Consider the following 5,680-nt stretch of genomic DNA (forward strand, 5'->3'; position numbering starts at 1 on the left):
TTTATAGAAAAGGAGTGCGGCCTGCCTGCATCTCAAGGAAACTTTGAGTAAGTTAATCAGAAAATTCACACCAGTGAATTTTCAAAGTTATTTTGATAATTTTTTAAACCATTCATTAAAAAGGTTCCAAATAGCAAGAATAAAAAACAATATTCTGCTTTCTAAGAATGTTTTAAAAGCTAGTACGTCAACAAAACACATTCTATTCTTCCAAGATTCCATGGTGAATAATTTCTCTTTTATCATAACCCTGACAATGACCTCTCTCTTCAAACTTGTAGCTTTATTCAGTTTTCTTGTTCCAGCTTTCATTTTTGTACCAGCATCCGTAATCTCCTTTTAGTATTTGACAATGAAATTCCATTTGTTGTTGGAAAGCTCAATTAATATTGCCAAAAGCAGGCTCATGAGTATATCACAGAGCATAAACTATTGAATATCATTAATGTGATCCTATGCAGCTATTCCACCAATTAATATAAGTACCACATAAATTGCATCTTAATATAACTTTTAAAATACAAAGTAGTTACATATCTATGTCATAAAATAATTCAGACCACTAGTAGAAGAGATTAAGCTAAACCTTTTATATCATCCCCAAAAATTTTTGTAAAATTTTCTTTTCTCATTAACATTTACCTTAGGGCCTTCTTTTCCTAGCAACAAGTTATAAGTCATGTCCTTGGATTTTATTCATCTCTGAGTAACGTCTTTTCTTTCCACTGCCAGTTAGTCCCTCGTGTTAAATACCTGAGGAATTACTTTTCCAATTGTGCCTGCAAGAGGAATATCCAAGTCGACTGTCTGTAACCACTCATCACTTACTTTGTTTGGGGATGGGGTATCAGAGACAGGGTTTCAGGGATCAGGTGGCTGGAACCATGGTATTATGAATTATGGGTAGCAGAATAGAGTAGTAGAACTAGGATACCAGGGAAATGGTAATTGTGACTGTAATTGCTGAGTTGCAGTGACAGGAAATTGGGTAGCAGCAACAGCTAATACAGACATACAAAACTGTTTAGCAAGGACAAGAAAGCATCGAAAAAGTGAAAGAGTAAAAGTTGTGAGGGATTGTGGGGCACAATCAGGGTAAAAAGGTCATGGGTGTGAAAATGGTTAGCCAGCACTATGGTAGAATCAATTGGAATGGTGGGCTGATGTGGTTCAAAGCTCTGGGTGTGCCTCTCAAGTTTTGGCTGTTAGATCTTTAGGGAACTACCTCTAGAAGCTCATTATCAGCTTGTTGTGTTCAGGCAAGTGCCATCTATAAATACCTACTCCAAGTAGATTGCATTCTTTGACACCAGCTATATTATCTTTGCCCTAAGCATCCTGAGAGACCACACTCCACAATGCTTCAGAACACGCTCCACATAGTGAGTTGCAATCACCTCAAACAACTCTTGCTGCTCCTCTCCAGTGTCAATTATCATGATAGAAAGGGATCTGAGATGTGCTCAACAGCAATGTTCTGAGAAGCTGCCAATTTCTACCCTGGCATTCTGGGAGCTCCTTAGAAATGGGCAAGAGCACTTGCTGATGCTCCTCCAACTTCTCTCTTTGGCTCTGGACAGCCAGACTCTTCTACCTCAGATGGGATACTCTCATGTCCAGGTGGCCTCAAACTTACTCTTTCTTCTTTATCTAGGTGGTCATCACCTTCAGCTGCCTCTCCTTTTCCCTCCAGGTAGCTTACTTCATTTCCACATCCTTTGAATTCTGCTTCTTTTCAACCTGTGGCTTTCACACCAAGCCCCTCCACTTTCTCATCTATCTCTCTAGCTGTTAATCTGGCATAATAGGCTACATGTAACTTCTGTATCTGTTTATCAAGATTTGAGCTGGAATCCAAGCTGGTACTAGCTAACTGAGAACATGGGAAGCATCTTAAATACTCCCCTGCCATTCACTGCTCATTGAGAAAGATGCAAATGTGTTGTGGTCAGTCTCTACTTCTCCATTTCTGGTTAAGCAGAATAAAGTGAATTTACAATGGAGCTACCAGACAGTTGGCATAATTAGTATAAGCTCAGATTTGTGCTGAAAAACAATCATATTGGAAAAAAATTAAATGAAATTAATAATTGATTGATTCAGGGTTTAGAGCTACTAAATTTAGGTAATTATTTGTGACACACCTAGAACCATGGGTTAGGAACAGAACAGTGAAGTGGGTTCAAGATAAGATGGAAAAGACACACCATAGCGTTTACAGGAGATGAGATTGTGAAGGAACTATTGGCATAGGTCCATTTACTATCTTAGGAGTGACCTTGGATAGGAGGCTTTTAGAATAATACCTAAAAGAGAAAGATTACTGGGCACTGTTGGCTCACATCTGTAATCCAAACTACCCAGGAGAGTGAGATCTGAGTATTATGATTCAAATGAAGCCCAGGCAAAAAAAGCCAGAAGTGGTGCTGTGGCTCATGTTGTAGAGCACTAGCCTGGAGCTCAGGGACACTGCCTAGCCCCTGAGTTCAAGATACAGGATCAGCAAAACAACATCAACAAAACAATAATGATAAAAAGAAATAAAAGAAGGACTTAAATATATGTGATGGAATGATGATCCTGTGTAACTGTTTAGGGAACATAAAAGGAGACAGAATTTGGAGCAAAATAATACCTATTCATTACAAATCAAGGATGCAAAGCAAATGCCAAAATCCTCTCTGGAAAACTACCAAACTTGGGCTGGGAAGGTTGCTCAGTGGTTACAGTGCTTGCCTTGCATGCATAAGGCCCTGAGTTTGATTCCTCAGCCAGAAGTGGCGCTATGGCTGGACTGGTAGAACACTAGCCTTGAGATGAAGAGGTGAGGGACAGCAACCAGGCCCAGAGTTTTGGCCCCATGACCGGTGAAAGAAACCCCCTCCCCCAAAAAAACAGAAAAAAAGCTTCCAAACTTATCTTTTCTCAAAATTGAAGCGAGGCTTCATTTACAGGAATTCTCCTTATCTAGCTCAACGTCATCAGAATTTAAGTAGACTTTCCTTGTTGAGATGTAATGCACCTAACTCTACTGAACCTAATCATGGCTAGGAAAGTATGGACATTGATATGTTTATTGTATTTTTCCTTATAAATTTACAATACTGTCAGGTATTATAAATAATATATATAATATACAAATGCATTATATATGATATTTTAAATATATTATAATATAACCTATGTTATATATTAACAGACTTCCTAATTTTAGTGTTAGGAACAAGCAACATATTGAAAGATATATGCTTGAATCTCTGAGTAATTTCTCTACCACTGGACAAAGCAACATAGGAATGCGATACCCATGGAGAGGTGGTTCTCTGGATTTTGGAAACTGTGATCTGCATGTACATATATATATATATATATATATATATATATTATATATATATGTATATATATATATATGAAATATTGTTTGATACTAGTGAATGTGTAAATCTATAGCAACAGTTAAATAAGTGAAAACCTATGTCCACACACACTCAATCACTTTCAAGTATAAGACTTTTTTTTCTATGTGCCCTATTCACCTACAGAGAGAATACGTGATTTGCCCTTTAATTGTCCTGGAAGTTCTTTATGTGACTACTGTAGCTTCACATCCTTTGCTCTCTAAGTAGCCAGATGCTATGTATTCAACAATAATACTTGTCATAGGCAACAGGATCCACCCTGACACACAGAGGAACTTGGATTTCAGAAATGCCACAAATAAGTGGGAGATACAGCAGCAATTTTCAAAATTGAATGGATTATATATTTATTAGAAAATTTGTAAGAAAATTGACTTCAACGTAGGATGAAACACTTGAAGAAAACTACAGTTAAAATTACATATAGTTAGGTGCTGGTAGCTCATGCCTATAATCTTGGCTAATCTGGAGGCTGATATCTGAGGATCACAGTTCAAAGCCAGCTTGGGAAGAAAAGTTCCCGTGAGACACTTATCTCAATTAATCATTAAGACTAAAATTGATACTGTGGCTCGATGAGTCAAAGACCTCAGGAACAGTGCCCAGGCCCTGAGTTCAAACTCTGCAATAGACAATAAATAAAAATGAAAAATAAATTACATATAATTTATTACCAACTCTCTACAAGGAAAATATGATATGACACATGACACATATGACTTCAAGTTACAAAGTTCCTGTGCATTTCCCCACTCTTGAGAACTAAGAGTAATCCATATTGAAAAAAAAATAAAAAGGTGAATGATTTATAAAAAATTTCAAAACATACTATATATTATAAAAAGGAAATAGAACAAACATGCATTTCACAGTCTAGTAAAATCATATATTATAAAGAATCTGATTAACTGATTCATAAAAATCAATACAATGCAGTTAAAACATCCGATATCTCAGGGGTCAACTTAGCAGAATACTTTCAATCTATAATGGATACTTTGTAAATTACCCAGCCCTATCCATCCCACAATGGCAGAAGGCTCTTCGAGAAAGTCCAGAGACTTGTGAGTGCACAATGTATACCTATTCCCATTCTCTATTATTTGGGCATGTGATAGACTGAATATCTGAAAACTTGACAAAGGTACAATTTAGGACTGGCTTCCAGTAATGCTATTTTAGTTCTCAGAAAAAAAAGGAAATTGAAGACAGTAGGAAAATCTGCCAGATCCTTGAAAGATTTCTATCATTGTGCTAAAACTGTACCCTTCTACTGACACTTGAACAAACCATTATTTGTCACTCCAACCACATGTACAAAAAATGGCTTTCCAAATATTGACCTGTTTTCACTTTGGCAAATCAAGACACACTACTCTGGCCCCATTTTACTTAAAATATCTCTGACGGTTGGCCCAAGAGATAGTTGAACTTACCAATTTCTTAAATTTTAGGTCATCACACAATCACTTCATAGCAATTAAACATTAAAAATACGTATCTATATAAGTCTGCATTACATACTTATTACTGTTTTTCATTTGTCATCTTTTACATATTTGTGTATCCCAGGGCGTAGTTCTGTAATCTTCCTTCTCATGATTTTACCACTGAGTACATGTAATTATTTCTGTTTTTTGTCCCCCCCCTCCGGCTCTGTTCTTTCTTTAATTCAAGTCCTTAATAGCATCCTGTCTACTGACAACTCCTAGCTACTGATTTTAACAAACTCAAGATTCCAAAGTGAGCTTTGATCTTTATCTACAAACCTATCCCTCATTACTATTTGATTAAGTGATATCTCTTTTAGTTGTCTTGTCAAAATACCTTGGGGTCATTTCAGACTTACATACATTTTCACACCTCATATGTAATCTATGACCAGTTTTTGACAAATTATCTCACAGAATATATAGTACATGTGTGCTAATACTATGACTTAAATTCGGGACCTAGGTTCTTTTACTTTATTTTTGTGCTCAGGCTGTCAGTCTTCCATTTGAGCCACAGCTCCAGTTTTAGCTTTTTGGTTCTTCGTTGAAGAAAAGTGTCTAATGGTCCATTTACCTGGTCTAGCTTAAAACTATGATCCTCTGTTGTCAGATTTCTAAATAGCTAGATTTAAAGGCATGCACCACTAAAACCACCCCTATTATATTTGAATTAAACATAAAATTTAAAGAACGAATATTTGTAATATTTTCAAATTAGTATGTTTTCATATACACCAAAACACACTGCCTTAAATGTTTTTCGTTATG

This window comes from Dipodomys spectabilis, unplaced genomic scaffold (genome assembly GCF_019054845.1).
Source record: "Dipodomys spectabilis isolate Male_0828 unplaced genomic scaffold, ASM1905484v1 ptg000312l, whole genome shotgun sequence".
Taxonomy (NCBI): Eukaryota; Metazoa; Chordata; class Mammalia; order Rodentia; family Heteromyidae; genus Dipodomys; species Dipodomys spectabilis.